The sequence below is a fragment of the Aegilops tauschii genome, chromosome 4 (assembly GCF_002575655.3).
Source record: "Aegilops tauschii subsp. strangulata cultivar AL8/78 chromosome 4, Aet v6.0, whole genome shotgun sequence".
In the NCBI taxonomy this organism is placed as follows: Eukaryota; Viridiplantae; Streptophyta; class Magnoliopsida; order Poales; family Poaceae; genus Aegilops; species Aegilops tauschii.
This window is the reverse complement of record NC_053038.3, coordinates 100,714,594-100,737,897: the sequence shown is the minus strand read 5'-3', so window position 1 is coordinate 100,737,897 and position 23,304 is coordinate 100,714,594.

Sequence of the window (23,304 nt, the reverse complement as noted above, 5' to 3'; positions counted from 1 at the left end):
CAGCAAGATATGTTTTGCTTCTGTTGCACACCCATGCAGCAACGGCCAGGCGAAAAGGGCAAATGCTGAAGTGTTACGGGGCCTCAGGACGAGGACTTTTGACAGGCTGCACAAGTGCGGAAGACGCTGGATTGATGAGTTGTCGGCGGTTCTTTAGTCAATCAGAACAATGCCAAATCGAGCCACCGGCCAGACGCCCTTCTCCCTCGTGTACGGGGTAGAAGCAGTTCTCCCCACGAAACTCACATACGGGTCACCTCGAGTGCTCGCTTATGATGAGCTTGAGCAAGAGCAGTTGTGGCAAGATGATGCTACGCTCCTTGAGGAAGATCATCTTCAGGCTGCTGTGCCAGCTGCGCGCTACCAGCAAGCCTTGCTCCGCTACCATAGCCGCAAGGTTCATGCCTGAAGCTTTGAGGAAGGCGACCTTGTTCTTCGGCGTGTTCAGTCGGCCAAGTATTCCAACAAGTTGACGCCAAAGTGGGAAGGCCCTTATTGGGTAATACGAGTCAGCAAGCCTGGTGCAGTCCACCTGGAGACCGAAGATGGTATCCTAGTGAGCAACTCCTGGAACATCGAACACCTTCGTAAGTTTTACCCGTAAGGCGCGGTTTCCGGGCCCCCCGGCAAACCACCTTTTGTACAAGCCTTGCCGGCAAGGCATGTGACCCTTTGTACAAAGCCAGGCGCAGACCCTGAGCAACAGATAAATAAACAAAGCGCTGATGCCCTAAGAATTAGCATGCATGCTAAGTTTAGTCTCTCTCTCTAGTGGGGTTGATAGTGCTTAGCGGAAACTAACCCCTAGCATAGAGGTCGAGTGTCTGTGTCTTTTTGTCCCTTTCAGTCCTCTTTGGTTCACAGGCTGCACGGGCGCTTCAGCGGAACTTTTTGAAGGAAAGGGGACAAACTGACACCCCGACCCCGGCAAGACAAGGCTGCCGGGGGGTAGCAGATTCAGATAAGTCCTTTTCTTTCCCCTGATGTGTACTTCCGTATGAAGCTTGAACGTATGAAACTTCTCTCGGTCCCATGCCACCGTGCTCCCTCCTTCCTATGCACCAAACCCTTTTTTCGGGCTGGAACTGGGCTGTAGTTGGGATGGAAGGGGAATGGGCGAAGGGCCTAATCCTAATTTGCCCCTAACTCCGCCAAGGGCGTGAGCGTAGTCATGGTGTCAAGCGGGGAGACGGCAAGGCTTGTTGCCGGGTGATGTTGTTTATTAAAACATAACAAGGACTCGCTCCTTGGTGTGAGCCTCGCTCACGCACAAAAGAACCCGACAAACACCCTTTTCCTTCATTAATACGTTGATTAACAAGTACAATTCATACGGAATATAAGCATGAGCGAGGGGTTACAAGGTTTAAATTCGACAAGTGTCCACATGCTTAAGATCTAAAAAAAGATAAGATGCTTGTACTTGTCCCTCTCCTCAGGAAGCGGATCGAGATAGCGGGAGGGCGAAAGGAGTGCCTAGGCGAGGTACACGTGATAGAAAACACCAAGAGAACACCCCGGTAGCCGTCGAGAAGAAGGCTGGTGATGACGGTGCCGGGAGAGAAGCCAAAAGATGAGGCAGCGGGCCGGCAATACGCGATGAAGGCGTCGATGCCATCATACTCTGACTTGATGGCCCGCCACCCGCCTTCTTCGTCTTCTCCGGCCTTCCAGTGCCAGCCGCTAGAGAAGCGGCGACCCCGAGAAGTTCAAGGAGCTGGCTTGAGAGGCCACCACCAAGAACCACCCCCCCTGAAAACCGCTCTGCCGGTGAGAAGACCAAGTGCAGATGATGGTGCTGCCGGTGTCGCTCGAAGACGGTGCGTCCGACGCCTAGTCGGACCCGTCCCCATCGTCCTCCCCACCGTTCTCCTCCTCGTCGCTATCGCTCGAGGAGGAGCTCTCGTCGTCGGTCGAGCTCTTCGCGCAACACCCTAGCCGGATTCCCGAGCGCCCAAAAACCTTGATGGAGAGCATATCAGCCTCCACTAATTTGAAGTGGAGGACGTGCCCCTTCATCAGGCAGTGGGCGCGTGCAAAGGTTTTCCAACCACGACGAAGAAGCATTACATGAGGGACGGGGAACTTTACGTTTGCCCACATGTCGCCGTTGCAACACCCCTTCATGTGAAGCCTGAACCTCGATGGCTGGTCAACCTCTAGCACCCTCGCAAATGCCTCGGGAAGGCGAAGACGGCTACGCGGCGGCTCGCGCTGCTGCAAGATGAACTCTAGCGCCGTATCTCTGACATGGCCGCTTGACGAAGCTGAAGGAGACGGCGGCGTTGATAACCCACAAGTATAGGGGATCAATTGTAGCCTCTTTTGATAAGTAAGAGTGTCGAACCCAACGAGGAGCTAAAGGTAGAAAAAATATTCCCTCAAGTTCTATCGACCACCGATACAACTCTACGCATGCTTAACGTTCGCTTTACCTAGAACAAGTATGAAACTAGAAGTACTTTGTAGGTGTTGTTGGATAGGTTTGCAAGAATATAAAGAGCACATAAATAAAAACTAGGGGCTGTTTAGATAAAGACACAACTAAGTTGGTTTTAGTAGAGAGCTTGTTGTCACACAAGAAAGTTATTTGTCCCTAGGCAATCGATAACTAGACCGGTAATCATTATTGCAATTTTATTTGAGGGAGAGGCATAAGCTAACATACTTTCTCTTCTTGGATCATATGCACTTATGATTGGAACTCTAGCAAGCATCCGCAACTACTAAAGATCATTAAGGTAAAACCCAACCATAGCATTAAAGCATCAAGTCCCCTTTATCCCATACGCAACAACCCCCTTACTCGGGTTTATGCTTCTGTCACTCAAGCAACCCACTATAAGCGAATCATGAACGTATTGCAACACCCTACAGCGGGAATCTCTCATGCTTGCACGACATGGAGAGCACCATAGGACAGCACCAATAATAAAACATGCAACTCAAACCAATCACGATCATCAATTAACTAATAGGACAAAATGGATCTACTCAAACATCATAGGATAGCCATACATCATTGGGAAATAATATATAGCGTTGAGCACCATGTTTAAGTAGATATTACAGCAGGTAAAAGAGGGGTCACACCGCTGCATAGAGGGGGGAAGAGTTGGTGATGAGGGCGGTGAAGTTGTTGGTGTAGATTATGGTGATGATGATGGCCCCGGCTGCGTTCCGGCGCCACCGGAAGAGAGGGGGAGAGGGGCCCCCTTTTACTCTTCTTCCTTGACCTTCTCCTTAGATGGGAGAAGGGTTTCCCCTCTGGTCCTTGGTCTCCATGGCATGGGAGGGGCAAGAGCCCCTCCGAGATTGGATCTGTCTCTCTGTTTCTGCTCTCCCAGATCTGGCCTTTCGCTGTTTCTTTTATAACCGGAGATCCGTAACTCCGATTGGATTGAAATTTGAACACGATTTTTATCCGGATATTAGCTTTCTTGCGGCAAAAAAAGGGGAACAACTGCCTTATGGGGTGTCCATGAAGGTCGGGGGCGCGCCCCCTACCTCGTGGCCCCCTCGGGCATCGTCTCGCGTTGATTCCACTTCCCAAAAATCAGATATATTCCAAAAAAATCTCCGTCAGTTTTTATTCCGTTTGGACTCCGTTTGATATGGATTTTCTGCGAAACAAAAAACATGCGACAAACAGGAACTGGCACTGGGCACTGGATCAATATGTTAGTCCCAAAAATAGTATAAAAAGTTGCCAAAAGTATATGAAAGTTGTATAATATTAGCATGGAACAATCAAAAATTATAGATACGACGGAGACGTATCAGCATCCCTGAAAGGATCGATATAGTTGACTAGAGGAGGGTGAATAGGCAACTAACAATTTTTAGCTTTTTTACCAATTTAAACTTTGCATCAAAGTAGGTTGTCTATATATGCAACTAGGTGAGCAACTTATATGATGCAACAACAACAAGCACACAAGCAAGCAAGGGATATAACACAAATAAGCTTGCACAAGGCACGAGATAACCAAGAGTGGAGCCGGTGGAGACGAGGATGTGTTACCGAAGTTCCTTCCTTTTGAGGGGAAGTACGTCTCCGTTGGAGCAGTGTGGAGGCACAATGCTCCCCAAGAAGCCACTAGGGCCACCGTATTCTCCTCACGCCCTCACAAAATGCGAGATGCCGTGATTCCACTATTGGTGCCCTTGGAGGCGGCGACCGAACCTTTACAAACAAGGTTGGGGCAATCTCCACAACTTAATTGGAGGCTCCCAACGACACCATGAAGCTTCACCACAATGGACTATGGCTCCACGGTGACCTCAACCGTCTAGGGTGCTCAAACACCCAAGAGTAACAAGATCCGCAAGGGATTAGTGTGGGGAATCAAATTTCTCTTGGTGGAAGTGTAGATCGGGGCCTTCTCAACCAATCCCGAGCAAATCAACAAGTTTGATTGGCTAGGAAGAGAGATCGGGCGAAAATGGAGCTTGGAGTTGGAAGAGGTAGTCAACTAGAGGAAGAAGACACCCCTTATATAGTGGAGAGACAAATCCAACCGTTATCCACTTAACCAGCCAGCGACCTGCGGTACTGCCGCTCCAGACAAGCGGTACTACCGCAATGCCTCACGGTACTACCGCGACGGACCGCGGTACTACCACTGCTACGGCAGGAGCTAGCCCAGGCCTGAAGCGCAAAGGCTGAGGGCGGTACTGCCGCTGGTGCGGTACTACCGCTCCCCCTTGTGGTACTACCGCAAGGCAGGATAGGACTAGCCTGGGAAGGGCGCGGATGAATAAAAATACATCCGTGCCAACTTCCGCTAAAAAACAACCGATGCAAAAATTCGACACGGTACTACCGCACAGGGAGCGGATGTAAAAAAATTACAACCGCCCCTACTTCCGCTCTTGTTGCTGTGCCAGACCAGGATTCACGGTACTACCGCGCGCATGGGGCGGTACTACCGCGTAGGGCGCGGATGTAAAAAATTACATCCGCCCCTACAGCCGCACGAGCGGCTGAGTCTGGACCGAGGCCACGGTACTATAGCTCCTTGGGAGCGGTACTACCGTGGGCGCCTACGGTACTACCGCAGGGGCCTGCGGTAGTACCGCTCCGAAGAGCAGTACTACCGCATGCCCCAGAACAGCAACACTAGGAATCCTTCTTTTTGCATATAAATGAGGAAAACGGAGGATGCTCCAAAGCGCAAGGGGAAAGGCGGTGCAGAAGAAGAAAACGTGTACGTGATGATTCCACCCAAACCTTTCCAAAGCAGACCCCTCTTAATAGTACGGCTTTCCTACGACTCAAATCCACCGAAAAGAAACGTAGAAAAATGCCGTCTTCACAAGTCTTCGAGGGGCACCGAACCGTCTTGTGCCTAGTGACGAAACGTCTGAAATACTCAAGGCACACGGTTAGTCCGCAAAAGCATTGTCATCAATCACCAAAACACCTTAGGGATAAATATGCCCTTACAATCCCCAAGCTTAATTCCTGCTCGTCCTCGAGTAGGTAAATGATAAAAAAGATAATTTTTTATGTGGAATGCTACCTAGCATAATCTTGATCATGTAATCTAATCATGGCATGAATATTAAGACACGAGTGATTCAAACCAATAGTCTATCATTTGACATTAAGACAATAATACTTCAAGCATACTAATAAAGCAATCATGTCTTTTCAAAATAACATGGCCAAAGAAAGTTATCCCTACAAAATCATATAGTCTGGCTATGCTCCATCTTCACCACACAAAATATTCACATCATGCACAACCCCGATGACAAGCCAAGCAATTGTTTCGTACTTTTGACGTTCTCAAACCTTTTCAACTTTCACTCAATACATGAGCGTGAGCCATGGACATAGCACTATGGGTGGAATAGAATATGATAATGGGGGTTGTGTGGAGAAGACAAAAAGGAGAAAGTCTCACATTGATGCGGCTAATCAACGGGCTATGGAGATGCCCATCAATTGATGTCAATGCAAGGAGTAGGGATTGCCATGCAACGGATGCACTAGAGCTATAAGTATATGAAAGCTCAAACTGAAAACTAAGTGGGGGTGCATCCAACTTGCTTGCTCATGAAGACCTCGGGCATTTGAGGAAGCCCATCATCGGAATATACAAGCCAAGTTCTATAATGAAAATTCCCACTAGTATATGAAAGTGATAACTCAAGAGACTCTCTATATGAAGAACATGGTGCTACTCTGAAGCACAAGTGTGGTAAAAGGATAGTAACATTGTCCCCCCCCTTTTCTCTTTTTTTGCGGGCTTCTTTGGCCCCCCCTTTTTTTTATTTAGGCTTCTTTGGCCTCTCCTTTTTTTCTTGGGGCAATGCTCTAATAATGATGATCATCACACTTTTATTTACTTACAACTCAATATTACAACTCGATACTAGAACAAAGATATGACTCTTATATGAATGCCTCGGCGGTGTACCGGGATGTGCAATGATCTAGCGTAGCAATGACATCAAAAAATGGACAAGCCATGAAAACATCATGCTAGCTATCTTACGACCATGCAAAGCAATATGACAATAAATGCTCAAGTCATGTATATGATGATGGAAGTTGCATGGCAATATATCTCGGAATGGCTATGGAAATGCCATGATAGGTAGGTATGGTGGCTGTTTTGAGGAAGATATAATGAGGCTTATGGGTGATAGAGTGTATCGTATCACGGGGTTTGGATGCACCGATGAAGTTTGCACCTACTCTCAAGGTGAGAAAGGGCAATGCACGGTACCGAAGAGGCTAGCAATAATGGAAGGGTGAGAGTGCGTATAATACATGGACTCAACATTAGTCATAAAGAACTCACATACTTATTGCAAAAATCTATTAGTCATCAAAACAAAGTACTACGCGCATGCTCCTAGGGGGATAGATTGGTAGGAAAATACCATCGCTCATCCCCGACCGCCACTCATAAGGAAGACAATCAATAAATACCTCATGCTCCAACTTCGTTACATAACGGTTCACCATACGTGCATGCTACGGGAATCACAAACTTCAACACAAGTATTTCTACAATCCACAACTACCCACTATAATGACTATAATATCACCATCTTTATATCGCAAAACTATTGCAAGGAATCAAACATATCATATTCAGTGATCTACAAGTTTTATGTAGGATTTTATGACTAACCATGTGAATGACCAGTTCCTGTCAACTCTCTAAATAGATCTAAGTGAAGCAAGAGAGTTTAATTCTTTCTACAAAAGATATGCCCACGCTCTAACAAATATAAGTGAAGCAAACGAGCATTCTACAAATGGCGGTTATCTATGTGAAGAGAAACAGGCAATCCAAACTTCAAATGATATAAGCGAAGCACATGAAGCATTCTATAATGCCGTACTCAAAGGATATAAGTGAAGTGCAATGATAATTCTATAAATCAACCAAGGACTATCTCATACCAGCATGGTGCATAAAAGAAAAGTGAAAACTAAATGCAAAAGACGCTCCAAGATTTGCAAATATCGCATGAATGAAACGAATCCGAAAACATACCGATACTTGTTGAAGAATGATGGGATGCCTTCCGGGGCATCCCCAAGCTTAGACGCTTGAGTCTCCTTGAATATTTACTTGGGGTGCCTTGGGCATCCCCAAGCTTGAGCTCTTGCCTCTCCTCCTTATCCTCATATCGAGACATCCTCGATCTTCGAACACTTCATCCACACTAAACTCAACAGAAAACTCGGTAAGATCCTTTAGTATAATAAAGCAAATCACTACTCTAAGTATTGTTGCAAACCAATTCATATTTTGTTTTTGCATTGCAGCTATTGTAATATAACTTTTCCATGGCTTAATCCACTGATAGGAATCGATAGTTTCATCAAAACAAGCAAACTATGCATCAAAAAACAGAATCTGTCTTAAACAGGACAGTCTGTAGTAATCTGAACATTCACCATACTTCTGGTACTCCAAAAATTCTTCCACAATTAGGAAAAATAAATAATTTGTATAGAAAGACATTTCAAAAAGTTTCAGAACCTTTTGACGTGCCAGTAAAAAATGTAAAATCGCGCACTACAGATAAAGTTTCTGTTCTGCACCGTACAAACCAACAAGTAATCTAAAACATCCTAAAGGCAAATCTTGGCACATTATTTTTATAATACAATGGAATTGTACAAGGGGATAATTATTTTTGTTGAAAAGTTGCTGTAATCAAGATTCACAAAGTTTCCGTGAGCATGAACAAAGTTCAAGGCTAGCTCCCACTTTAACAATGCTCGTCTTTCTCACTTTCACTTTCCTTTTTTGAAAAAGTTTTAGGTTCCCCTCTTTATTTATTTTGTTTTTAAACTATATAAAAGCACTCAACAGAAATAAATGACTCTCTAAAACTTTCGGGTTGTCTCCCTGGCAGTGCTTTCTTTAAAGCCATTAAGCTAGGCATATAGTGCTCAAGTAATGAATCCACCCGGATCCCAAGGTATATCAAAGCCAATTTTAATTAACAATGATTTGTGATTTAATAGTGAGCACAAAGTAACATATATCATGTAATGACGAAGTCTAACTCTCTTCCTATGCATCGGCATGTCATACAAGAACAATTCATGCACACATAGTAAAGGCCAATGCATAGTATAAACAGTTTCTTGCAATTTTATCATATTGGAAACATAGAGAGGTGGAGATATAGTTCCTCTCTCATAATAATTGCAAGTAGGGGCAGCAAGCACATGCATATTATATCTATCAAAATCATCATGTGTAGTAGTAAAACGCAACCCATCAATATAATCCTTAATAAGGGCAAACTTCTCCGATATAGTGTAGTTTGGAGAATTCAAAAAGATAATAGGACTATCATGCGTGGGTGCAATAGCAAAAATTTCATGTTTAACATAAGGAACTATAGCAAGTTCATCTCCATAAGCATAACTCATATTGGCATCTTGGCCACAAGCATAGCAAGCATCATCAAAAAGGGATATTTCAAAAGAATCAACGGGATCATAACAGTCATCATAGCAATCATCCTTCGGTAAGCACGAAGGGAAATTAAACAATGTATGAGTTGAAGAGTACTCTCATTAGAAGGTGGGCAGGGGTAGCTAATCCGCTCTTCCTCCTTTTGTTCTTCGCTCTCCTCATCATCTTTTTCATCCAATGAGCTCACGGTGTCATTAATATCTTCTTCCATAGACTCCTGCAAAATATTAGTCTCTTCTTGGACAGCGGAGACTCTCTCGATAAATCATCAATATCGGAATTGAATTCACAATTCTCATAGCAATATTTAAGGATAGCAAAATTTTCAGGTCTATAAACTGAATCATCAAAATCTTCAAACTCTTTAAACAAAGATTCAATTTCATAAGCACCCATAAAAGCAACGAATTCTTCTATTTGTTCCATATCATAGTAATCATATATACTATTAGCATAAGAAGACAAGGTTTTATCATCATTAAATTTGCATGAAAAGGGAAGGTGTGGAGCCTTCATCCTAGAGCAACAAGTATAATCATATCTCAAGCATAGTTGCCTAGCATACCAATACAACATACAAATTTGATCCCATAATAGTTTCCCCTTTTGAGTCAAGCGATAATCCCTAAAGTATTCATGTTGATCCAACGTGTCTCCCATTACAAAGTTCAATGGGGTTTTCTCAGGATTATCAAAGTAGTACATAATATCTTTCACATAATGAGCATCGAGGGTTTTAGGAGGTTCCCCATCTCCATGAGTAGCAAGTAAACCTAATTTTTTTGGTATTTCGTGTTCCATATCCATAACTAAAAGTAGAGAACAACTTAGAACAACAAATAAAAATTACTTAGTGATAAAGCAAACAAGCACACACGAGAATATTCACCCCACGCTATTGCTCCCCGGCAACAGCGCTAGAAAAATGTCTTGATAACCCACAAGTATAGGGGATCAATTGTAGCCTCTTTCGATAAGTAAGAGTGTCGAACCCAACGAGGAGCTAAACGTAGAACAAATATTCCCTCAAGTTCTATCGACCACCGATAAAACTCTATGCACGCTTAACGTTCGCTTTACCTAGAACAAGTATGAAACTAGAAGTACTTTGTAGGTGTTGTTGGATAGGTTTGCAAGAATATAAAGAGCACGTAAATAAAAACTAGGGGCTGTTTAGATAAAGACACAACTAAGTTAGTTTTAGTACAGAGCTTGTTGTCACAAAAGAAAGTTATTTGTCCCTAGGCAATCGATAACTAGACCGGTAATCATTATTGCAATTTTATTTGAGGGAGAGGCATAAGCTAACATACTTTCTGTTCTTGGATCATATGCACTTCAGATTGAAACTCTAGCAAGCATCTGCAACTACTAAATATCATTAAGGTAAAACCCAACCATAGCATTAAAGCATCAAGTCCCCTTTATCCCATACGCAACAACCCCCTTACTCGGGTTTATGCTTCTGTCACTCAAGCAACCCACTATAAGCGAATCATGAACGTATTGCAACACCCTACAGCGGGAATCCCTCACGCTTGCGCGACACGGAGAGCACCATAGGACAACACTAATAATAAAACATGCAACTCAAACCAATCACGATCATCAATTAACCAATAGTACAAAACGGATCTACTCAAACATCATAGGATAGCAATACATCATTGGTAAATAATATATAGCGTTGAGCACCATGTTTAAGTAGAGATTACAGCGGGTAAAAGAGGGGTTAAACCGCTGCATAGAGGGGGAAGAGTTGGTGATGAGGGCGGTGAAGTTGTTGGTGTAGATTGCAGTGCTGATGATGGCCCCGGCGGCGTTCCGGCGCCACCGGAAGAGAGGGGGAGAGGGCGCCCCTTCTTCCTCTTCTTCCTTGACCTTCTCCCTAGATGGGAGAAGGGTTTCCCCTCTGGTCCCTGGTCTCCTTGGCATGGGAGGGGCGAGAGCCCCTTCGAGATTGGATATGTCTCTCTGTCTCTCTCTGTTTCTGCTCTCCCAGATCTGACCTTTCATCGTTTCTTTTATAACCGGAGATCCGTAACTCCGATTTGATTGAAATTTGAACACGATTTTTATCCGAATATTAGCTTTCTTGCGGCAAAAGAAGGGCAACAACTGCCTTATCGGGTGTCCACGAGGGTCAGGGGCACGCCCCCTGCCTCGTGGTCCCCTAGGACAGCACCATAAATAAAATATACAATCATACCAACCAAGATCACGATTAACCCACAGGACAAAACGGATCTACTCAAACATCATAGGATGACCATAGATCATTTGTAAATAATATATGGAGTTGAGCACCACATTTAAGTAGAGATTACAGCAGGGGGGAGAGGTGTTACACCGCTGCATAGAGGGGGAGAAAGTTGGTGTTGACGGTAGCAAGATTGTTGATGTAGATCGTTGCCCCGGCGGCACTCCGGCGCCACCGGGAGAGAGGGGGAGAGAGCCCCCTCCTTCTTCTTCTTCGTTGGCCTCCCCCTAGATGGGAGGAGGTTTCCCCCTCTGGTCCTTGGTCTCCATGGCCACGGAGGTGCGGGAGCCCCTCCGAGATTGGATCTCCCTCTCTATTCTCTTTTGTTTTGCGTTCCCCAGATCTGACCGAAAACCATTTCTTATATTCCGGGAGATCCGTAACTCCGATTGCGCTGAGATTTGAACACGATTTTATTCCGGATATAAGCTTCCTTGCGCCCAAAGTAGAGCCCCAACCAATGTACGAGGTGGGCACAACCCACCACAGCACGCCTGGCTCCTCTGGCGCGCCTTGATGGGTTGTGCCCACCAGGGGCCTCTGTTTGCGGTGATTACAACTCGCAAAAATCACATATATTCCAAAATAATTCTCCGTGAAATTTTATTGCATTTGGACTTTGTTTGATATGGACACTCTGCCATACAAAAAACATGTAGAAAACAGGAACTGGCACTGGGCACTAGCTCAATAGGTTAGTCCAATAAATCATATAAGAAGTTGCCAAAAGTGTATAAAAGTTGTATAATATTGGCATGAAACAATCAAAAATTATAGATACGACGGAGACGTATCAGCATCCCCAAGCTTAATTCCTGCTTGTCCTCGAGCAGGTAAATGATAAAAAAGATATTTTTTGATGTGGAATGCTACCTAGCATAAACTTGATCATATGTCTAGTCATGGCATGAATATTAAGACATAAGTGATTGAAAGCAATAGTCTATAATTTGACATAAGTACATCAATACTCAGGCATCCCAACAAACAATCATGTCTTTCAGAATATCAACGCTAAATAAAGCTATCCCTACAAAATCGTATAGTCTTGTCATGCTCTGTCTTATCATGCACAACCCCGATGACAAGCCGAGCAATTGGTTCATACTTTTTAACGCGCTTCAGCTTTTTTAACCCTCACGCAATACATGAGCGCAAGCCATGGGTATAGCACTACGGGTGGAATAGAGTATGATGATAGGGGTAAATATAGAGAAGACAAAAAGTAAGAAAGTCTCACATCGACGCGGTTAACCAACGGGCTATGGAGATGCCCATCAATCGATATCAACGTGAGGAGTAGGGATTGCAATGCGACGAATGCACTAAGAGCTATAAGTGTACGAAAGCTCAATATGAAAACTAAGTGGGTGTGCATCTAGTCCTATAATGAAAAATTCCCACTAGGCAAAATCAGGCTTAGCCCAGGTTGTAGCACACCGGTATCTCAACCAGCAGGTTGTTTGTTCGACTCCCTATGGGCGTACCTCAAAAACAAATTCCCACCAGTATATGAAAGTGACAACATAGGAGACTCTCCATATGAAAAACATGGTGCTACTTTGAAGCAAAAGTGTGGTAAAGGATACTAATAATGCCCCTTCTCTCTTTGTTTATTTTTTTTCTTTTTTCTTTTTTCCATTTTTCTTTTTCTTTTCTTTCTTTCTTTCTTTCCTTTTTTTCTTTTTTTTCTTTATTTTCCTCTCATTGTCCGGAGTCTCATCCCGACTTGTGGGGGAACCATAGTCTCCATCATCCTTTCCTCACTGGGGCACTGCTCTAAAAATGAATAATGATGATCATCACACTTCTATTTACTTATAACTCAAAAGAAATAATAATTACAACTCGATACCTATAACAAAATATGACTCTATATGAATGCCTCTAGCAATGTACGAGGATGTGCAATGATCTAGCGTAACATGTATGAAAAATGATGAACGGTGGCTGAGCCACAACTACTATGTCAGCTATATGATCATGCAAAGCAATATTACAATGAATGCTCAAGTCATCGAACAGAAGCGGTGGAAGTTGCATGGCAATATATCTTGGAATGGCCATGGAAAAGCCATAATAGGTAGGTATGGTGGCTGTTTTGAGGAAGATATAATAAGGCTTATGTGTGATAGAGTGTATCATATCACGGGGTTTGGATGCACCTGCGAAGTTTGCACCATGTCTCGATGTGAGAAAGGGCAATGCACGGTACCGGAGAGGCTAGCAAATTACGAAAAGGTGAGAGTGCGTATAATCCATGGACTCACATTAGTCATAAAGAACTCATATACTTATTGCAAAAGTTTATTAGCCCTCGAAGCAAAGTACTACTACGCATGCCCCTAGGGGGATATATTGGTAGGAAAAGACCATCGCTCGTCCCCGACCGCCACTCATAAGGAGGACAATCAATAATAAATCATGCTCCAACTTCATAGCATAACGAGAGACTATACGTGCATGCTTCGGGAATCACAAACCTTAACACTAATATTCCTACTAAACATAACCATTTACTAGTACCTCCCACATATTCCATCTCTTTATCGCAAAACTATTGCAAGGAATCAAACATATCATATTCAGTGATCCATAAGTTTTATGCAGGATTTTATGACTAACCATGCAATTGACCAATTCCTTTTAACTCTCTAAATAAATATAAGTGAAGCATGAGAGTTTAATTCTTTCTACAAAAGACCATGCTCTAATAAATATAAGTGAAGCAAAAGAGCATTCTTCAAATAACGGTTTTCTATGTGAAGAGAAACAGGCAATCCAAACTTCAATTGATATAAGTGAAGCACATGAAGCATTCTAAAAAGCCATACTCAAAAGATATAAGTGAAGTGCAATGAGCATTCTATATATCAACCATGGACTATCTCATACCAGCATGGTGCATAAAAGAAAAATGAAAACTAAAATCAAAAGACGCTCCAAGATTTGCACATATCACATGAACGGAACGAAACCGAAAACATACCGATACTTGTTGAAGAAAGATGGGATGCCTTCCGGGGCATCCCCAAGCTTAGACGCTTGAGTCTCCTTAAATATTTACTTGGGGTTCCTTGGGCATCCCCAAGCTTGATCTCTTGCCTCTCCTCCTTCTCCTCATATCGAAACCTCCTCGATCTTTGATCACTTCATCCACAAAAAACTCAACAGAAAGTTCGGTAAGAACCGTTAGTATAATAAAGCAAATCACTACTCTAAGTACTATTGCAAACCAATTCATATTTTGTTTTTGCATTGTAGCTACTGTAATATAACTTCTCCATGGCTTAATCCACTGATAGAAATCGATAGTTTCATCAAAACAAGCAAACAATGCATCAAAAACAGAATATGTCTTAAACAGGACAGTCTGTAGTAATCTGAACATTCACCATACTTCTGGTACTCAAAAAATTCTGAAACAATTAGGAAAAATAAAAACTTTGTATAGAAAGACAGTGCAAAAAGTTTCAGAACCGTTTGACATTCCAGTAAAAAATGTAAAATCGCGCACTACAGCCAAAGTTTCTGTTTTGCACCGCACAAACCAACAAGCAATCTAAACATCCTAAAGGCAAATCTTGGCACATTATTTTTATAATACAATGGAATTGTACAAGGGGATAATTATTTTTGTGAGAATCTTCATGAAAAAATCTACATTGTTTCCATGAGCATGAACACAAGTGTTCAAGGTCGACCCTCACTTCTCCAATGCATAACTTCCAATCGCTTCTCTTTTGTGAAAAGTTTTAAGTTCCCCTTTATATTTTTTTGTTTTTAAACTTTATAAAAGCACTCAAAAGAAATAAATGACTCTCTAAAACTTCCGGGTTGTCTCCCTGGCAGCGCTTTCTTTAAAGCCATTAAGCTAGGCATAAAGTGCTCAAGTAATGAATCCACCCGGATCCCAAGGTATATCAAAGCTAATTTGAATCAACAATGATTTAGCATTTAGTAGTGAGCACAAAGCAACATATATCAAGCAATGACGAAGTTTAACTCTCTTCCTATGCATCGGCATGTCATACAAGAACAATTCATGCACATCAAGTAAAGGCCAATACATAGCATAAGCAGTTTCTTGCAATTTTATCGTGTTGGAAACATAGAGAGATGGAGATATAGTTCCTCTCTCATAATAATTGCAAGTAGGAGAAGCAAGCACATGCATATTATATTCATCAAAATCATCATGTGCAATGGTAAAAAGGCAACCCATCAATATAATCCTTAACAAGAGCAAACTTCTCCAATATAGTGTAGTTGGGAGAATTCAAAAAGATAATAGGACTATCATGTGTGGGTGCAATAGCAACAATGTCATTCTTAACATAGGGAACTATAGCAAGTTCATATCCATAAGCATAATTCATATTGGCATCTTGGCCACAAGCATAACAAGCATCATGTTCATCAAAAAAGGATATTCCAAGCGAATCAACGGGATCATAGCAATTATCATGGCATTCATCCTTCGGTAAGCATGAAGGGAAATTAAATAATGTATGAGTTGAAGAGTTACTCTCATTAGAAGGTGGGCATGGGTAGCTAATCCGTTCTTCCTCCTTTTGTTCTTCGCTCTCCTCATCATATTTTTCATCCAATGAGCTCACAGTTTGATCAATTCCTTCTTCCATAGACTCCTGCAAAATATTAGTCTCTTCTTGGACAGCGGAGACTTTCTCAACAAATTCATCAATATAGGAATTGTATTTATAATTATCATAGCAATATTGAAGGATGGCAAAATTTTCAGGTCTATAAACATCATCATCAAAAGCTTCATATTTTTCATACAAAGATTCAATTTCATAAGCACCCTTAAAAGCAACAAATTCTTCTATTCGTTCCACATCATAGTAATCATATATACCTCTAGCATAAGAAGCCAAGGTTTCATTATCATTAAATTCACATGAAAAGGGAAGGTGTGGAACCTCAATCTTAGAGCAACAAGTATAATCATATCTCAAGCATAAATCCCGAGCATACCAATGCAACATATAAATTTGATCCCATAAAAGTTTCCCTTTTTGTGTCAAGCGATAATCCCTGAAGTATTCACGTTGATCCAACGTTGCTCCCATTATCAAGTTGAATGGGGTTTTATCAGGATTATCAGAGTAGTGCATAATATTTTTCACATAACGAGCATCGAGGGTTTTAGGAGGTTCCCCATCTCCATGAGTAGCAAATACCACAATTTTTTTGGTGTTTCGTGTTCCATATCCATAAATAAAGGTAGAGAACAACTTAGAGCAGAGAATGAGAACTACTTAGTGATAAAGCAAACAAACACACACGAGAATATTCACCCCACGCTATTGCTCCCCGGCAGTTCTATCGACCACCGATACAACTCTACGCACGCTTGATGTTCGCTTTACCTAGAACAAGTATGAAACTAGAAGTACTTTGTAGGTGCGATAGGATAGGTTTGCAAGATAATAAAGAGCACGTAAATAAAATCTAGGGGCTGTTTAGATAAAGACACAACTAAGTTAGTTTTAGTAGAGAGCTTTTGTCAACAAGAAAGTCATTTGTCCCTAGGCAATCGATAACAAGTACCGGTAATCATTCTTGTAATTTTATATGAGGGAGAGGCATGAGCTAACATACTTTCTCTACTTGGATCATATGCACTTATGATTGGACCCCTAGCAAGCATCTGCAACTAAAGATCATTAAGGTCGTGAAACCCAACCATAGCATTAAGTATCAAGTCCTCTTTACTCCCATACGCCATAACCCACCTATCCGCGTTTGGGCTGCTGTCATCCCCCGCAACACTGACAATAAGCAAACCATGGACATATTGCAACACCCTACAGCGGGGGGAACTCACGTTTGCGCGAGACGGAGGGCACCATAGGACAGCACCATAAATAAAATATACAATCATACCAACCAAGATCACGATTAACCCACAGGACAAAACAGATCTACTCAAACATCATAGGATGACCATAGATCATTGGGAAATAGTATATGGAGTTGAGCACCATGTTTAAGTAGAGATTACAGCGGGGGGAAGAGGTGTTACAACGCTGCATGGAGGGGGGGAAGTTGGTTTTGACGGTAGCAAGATTGTTGATGTAGATCGTCGTCCTGATCGTTGCCCCGACGGCACTCCGGTGCCACCGGGAGAGAGGGGGAGAGAGCCCCCCTCCTTCTTCTTCTTCTTCCTTGGCCTCCCCCCCTAGATGGGAGGAGGTTTCCCCCTCTGGTCCTTGGTCTCCATGGCCGCGGAGGGGTGGGAGCCCCTTCGAGATTGGATCTCCCTCTCTGTTCTCTTCTGTTTCACGTTCCCAGATCTGACCGAAAACCGTTTCTTATATTTCGGGAGATCCTTAACTCCGATTGCGCTGAGATTTGAACATGATTTTTTTCCGGATATAAGCTTCCTTGCACCTGAAGTAGAGCCCCAACCGACGTACGAGGTGGGCACAACCCACCACGGCACGCCTAGCTCCTCTGGCGCGCCCTGATGGGTTGTGCCCACTAGGGGCCTCCGTTTGCGGTGATTCCATCTCCCAAAAATCACATATATTCTAAAATAATTCTCCGTGAAATTTATTGCATTTGGACTTCGTTTGATATGGATACTCTGCGATACAAAAACATGCAGAAAACAGGAACTGGCACTGGGCACTAGATCAATAGGTTAGTCCAATAAATAATATAAAAGCTTGCCAAAAGTGTATAAAAGTTGTATAATATTTGCATGAAACAATCAAAAATTATAGATACGACGGAGATGTATCATGCCCGCGCACTGTTTGGGCCTGGCCCAACGACGCTTCGCACCCGTGTATGGCCCATGCCCGGGGGCTCCTGTCGGTGTACTAAAGTTTGGGCCCTTTCGCACCCCATACTTGTGCACGGGCCGTCGCAGCCACCCCCGCGGCAAGGCCTGAAAGGGAGATGAAGGACAAATATGAGGCAAAGAGAAGCCAGAAGACAGAGGACGAGCTGGGCCCCCGGCAAGATCCTTGGCGGGACTGCTTGCGAGATCACGACAAGATTCTTGCTGGGACAATTTGCAGATCACTCACAAGGGCACCCTTGAGGTAGAAGGTTCTGACACCATTGACAACGTTAAGGCCAAGGCCCAGGGACGCGTGCACAGTGGCGTGCAGATCTTTGTGAAGGCCAGAAGACGCAGTACCCGGCAAGGTCCTTGTCGGGGACGTCCGCAAAGCCCTGGCAAGATCCCTTGCCGGGGACATCGGCAAGACCGCGGCAAGACTGCCAACCCGTCACCACTCCAGTGCAATGGCCGGCCTGCCAGCCTGGCAAGCGCCTGCGTGGTGGCATGCAGATCTTCGTGAAGACCCTGCCACCTCTCCAGCGCAGCAGCTGGCCAGCCAACTTGGCGTTGCATGCCTCATCGGCATGGACGCATGCCAAGATGGAGCGGGGCGGCGACGGACGGGACGGATTCTACTCTCGTCCCTGATAAAGCTGAAGGGCATGTAAGCTACGCATTTAATGCGTTTGTCCTAAGACGCCGGTGATCAACATAGATACTGTAGCAGCTTTACACCTCCTGCGTGCCACTATGGCAGCCCCTTGGACATATAAAAGGAGGCCCACTGCGTACTAGAGGGGGATTGGAACTTTTGAACCTCTCGGCCCAGCTTGCATGCGAGCTGCTAGCCGAAGCTCAAGAACACTGAATACACAATCAAGTAGGACTAGGGCTTTACGCTTCTCAGCGGCCCGAACCTGGGTAAAAATCCGCCGTGCTGACCATTAGATCCGCTCTTTGCTCTTCCCCTCTTCCCTGCCAAACCGTAGAAGGGATCCACGTGATCCCATAGGTGTCGTTTCGCCGACAACTTCAATCACACAAAACTTAACAAAACCATCGTGAGAACTCTTAGTATAATAAAGCAAATCACTACATTAAGTATTGTTGCAAACCCATTCATATTTTATTTTTCATTATACCTACTGTACTATAACTTCACCACGGCTTGTATCACTGATACAATCCATAGATTCATCAAAACACGCAAAACAATGCGTCAAAAACAGAATCTGTCAAAAACAGAACAGTCTATAGCAATTTGAACATTGACCACACTTCTGTAACTCCAAAAATTCTGAAAAATTAGGAAAAAAATAAACAATTTGCATAGTAGTACTATGTAATTTTTTTATAAACTTTTGGCGTTTGAGTAAAAAATGTAAATTCACGCACTACAGCCAAAGTTTCTATTTTTGCACTGCACAAACCAAACAAGCTATCTAATCATCCTAAAGGCAAATCTTGGCACATTATTTTTATAATACAATGGATTTGTACAAGGTGATAATTATTTTTGTAGAAACTTCCATGAAAAGTTCTGCATTGCTTCCATGAGCATGAAGGCAAGTGTTCAAGGTCGACCCTCACTTCTCCAATGCAGAACCTTCCAATCGCTTCTCTTTTTGAAAAAGTTTTTAAGTTCCCCTCTATTTTTTTATTTTTAAGCTTTATAAAAGCACACAACAGAAGTAAACGACTCGCTAAAAATTCCGGGTTGTCTCCCTGGCAACGCTTTCTTTAAAGCCATTAAGCTAGGCATAAAGTGCTCAAGTAATTGATCCACCCGGATCCCAAGGTATATCAAAGCCAAATTGAATTAACAATGATTTGTAATTTAGTAGTGAGCACAAAGCAACATATATCATGAAATGACAAAGTCTAACTCTCTTCCTATGCATCGGCATGTCATAAAAGAACACTTCATGCACATATAGTAAGGGCCAATACATGGCATAAACAGTTTCTTGCAATTTTATAGTATTGGAAACGTAGAGAGGCGGAGATGTGGTTCCTCTCTCCTAATAATTGCAAGTAGGAGCAGCAAGCACATGCATATTATATCTATTTATCAAAATCATCATGTGTAGTGGTAGAACACAACCCATCAATGTAATCCTTAATAAGAGCAAACTTCTCCGATATGCACTACTGCAGGATGCTGCTAACGCGACACTATGATCAGAGACCCTTCGATGAAACTGTGTGCGATGCAATAATCGCAAACGGTGGTGTAAAAAACGTCAAAAAAGGTGCAAAATATTTGCGATGGCGGAGCCATCAAACACGGTTCAGATTTTAGTTGCGTGTGCGATGCAGGGCATATGGTTGATCCAGACGAACTGTTTGCAATTAGATAGAACAATAGAAACGGGCAGCCATATCAATGTGTGTGCGATATACTGCATACAGTTCGCTCCGATGAACTGTTTGCTATTAGGGAAAGCAACAGAAACGGTCAGCCGGATTAAGGTGTGTGCGATCCAACCGCTAAGGAGCGGCGGCTTTTGTGGCAAGGTCAAGGTGCTTCTCAGCAAAGGCATCCAAGGCTTCCAGCCGGTTGAAGAAGGCCAACATCATAGCGTCCTCACTGGCCTTGTAGATTCCTATGTACACGATTTGCTCGTACACGTGGATGTGTAGGTCGACGAATTCTTGCAGGGCGAGGCGCCTCGCGGCGAGCGCGACCTCCAGGTGGACATTCTTCCTGGCGTCGGCGGGCAGTCGCAGGGCCACCAGTGCTTGAAAGAGGTTCCGACCATGGAGGCCGATTAGGGTGGCAGGCAATGAGGAGCCCGGGCGCGCGGGCTGGAGGAGTATGGCGATGTCGTCCGCGGACTTCTTGACGACGGTGAACTTGTTGGTGGTGGCAACGATCATCTGGTCCAACTGAGAGTCGTAGCTAGCGTCGACGGCGGCCATCCACCAGCTGGTCGCCACACTGCCTGGAGATGATCCTCGGTGCCATGCCACAGGCCGGCATCGTGGACCATCTGGCACAGCCGCTGGCCGCTCGCGCACATCGCCGCCATGGGTCTGGAGTGAGCACATTTGCGCTTATTAGTGTAGGTGCTTAGGCAAATGCTTAGGTGCGTACGATGTGGTAGATGCATTGGAATGGAGGGGTGTCTTTATATGAGTGCAAACTGCGTTGCATTCACATCGTGCTTCCTCTTTTCCCGGTCCTCCTCCCATTACTTCCCTCATGCATTCACACGATGCTAATTGAAGGAGGATGCATCATTGCTTGTTCAACATTTCGGGAACCGCTACCCTCTCCCTCGTCTGCATTAAAGCCGTATCGGGAACTGCGCCGCCTGCTGTCAAATTGAATAGTACTGCGCCGCCCGCTGCACGTCTGGCTGAACACGCCTCCTCGCCTCCATCTATGCTTAATTACTGAATTTTAGTTGCAAAAATTAGATACTGCCAGTGGTTCTTAGCTTCATATTTTGACAAATCGCAGTGTTACAAGGTTGATAAGTGGCAATGTTACTAGATCAACAAATTTCAATCTTTCCAGTTTGACAAATGGTAACATACCCAACATGACAGATGCAAATATTACCAAATTGTTTGTAAGTGGTTGCACACGGGTCATCCAAAAGAACCGTTTGTGTTCAAGAGATGCACAAATCCCGCTCTCACTTTGCATCCGGGTGTTCTATCTAAAACGTTTGCGATCAAGAGCCATTAAAACCTATAGCCATTAAAACGAAGACACACGGCGTCACGTGAATGGTTAACAGAACACACACGGTTTGAATTATACAAACGTTTGAGATATTAAAGTGGCAGCTATTTTTTCAAAATGCCTTTGTTGGCTGTTATTCGAGTGCGCCTTCTCTCAAAATGGACACGAAAAATACCACAGCATGTCAGGTGCCATTCCATGATAGCATGCCAAGTTTCATGAATTTCAAACGAGTTTTGGATTTACTAGAATTTAAAAACAAAGTATCTCAACATTTTGACGACAATCAACGGTGCTCTGGTGTTTGAAATTCATTCCCATTTCTTGCATTGGACCTAAGCATGCACCCAAGGAAAAAGATTTGATTTTTCAACCAATTTATATGCACTAGAGCATGTGCATGTAGTTCAAATTTGAATGAAATACATTGAAAACACAGTTAATGCATAAAAATGTCCAAACGAACCCCAAAAAATCACAAAAAATGACACAACACTCCTGTTGTTCTATGTTGACATGAGAAAATTTTTGAAAGCAATACGAGGCAATGGATATCGTTTCGTCCCCAAAGGTGGGACGTTCCCTACCGAAACCATCATGCTTGTTGTGAGAAGCTCTGGTTTGTGAGAAGTATATACCCAAACCTGCCCCCAAATGGGACAAAAAATTTACCATGGCATGTTGATGCCGCTCCATGATAGCATGCCAAGTTTCATGAATTTCAGACGAGTTTTGGATTTACTAGAATTTAAAAACCGGGTATCTCAATGTTTGCGGCCGAGTGACGGTGGCAGGGTGTTTGAAATTCATTCCCATTTCTTGCATTGGACATAAGCATGCACCCAAGGACAAAGATTTGATTTTTCAACCAATTTATATGCACTGGAGCATGTGCATGTAGTTCAAATTTGAATTATGCACATAAATGCACTGAAAACTCAGTTAATGCATAAAAATGTCCAAACGAACCACAAAAAATCACAAAAATTGACACAACACTCCTGTTGTTCTATGTTGACACGAGAATTTTTTTGAAAGCAATAAGAGGCAATGGATATCGTTTCATACCCAAAGGTGGGACGTTCCCTACCGAAACCATCATGCTTGTTGTGAGAAGCTCTGGTTTGTGAGAAACATATACCCAAACTGTCCCAAATGGGACAAAAAAATTACCACGGCATGTTGATGCCGCTCCATGATAGCATGCCAAGTTTCATGAATTTCAGACGAGTTTTGGATTTACTAGAATTTAAAAACCAGGTATCTCAATGTTTGCGGCCGAGTGACGGTGGCAGGGTGTTTGACATTCATTCGCATTTCTTGCATGGGACCTAAGCATGCAACCAAGGACACAAATTTGAATTTTCAACTAATTTATGCATTAGAGCATGTGCATGTAGTTCAAATTTGAATTATGCACATGAATGCATAGAAAACTCAGCTAATGTATAAAAATGTCCAAGCGAACCCCAAAAAATCCCAAAAAATTGACACAACACTCCTGTTGTACTAGGTTGACATTAGGAAAAAAATTGAAATCGAGAAGAGGCAACGGATATCGTTTCGTCCT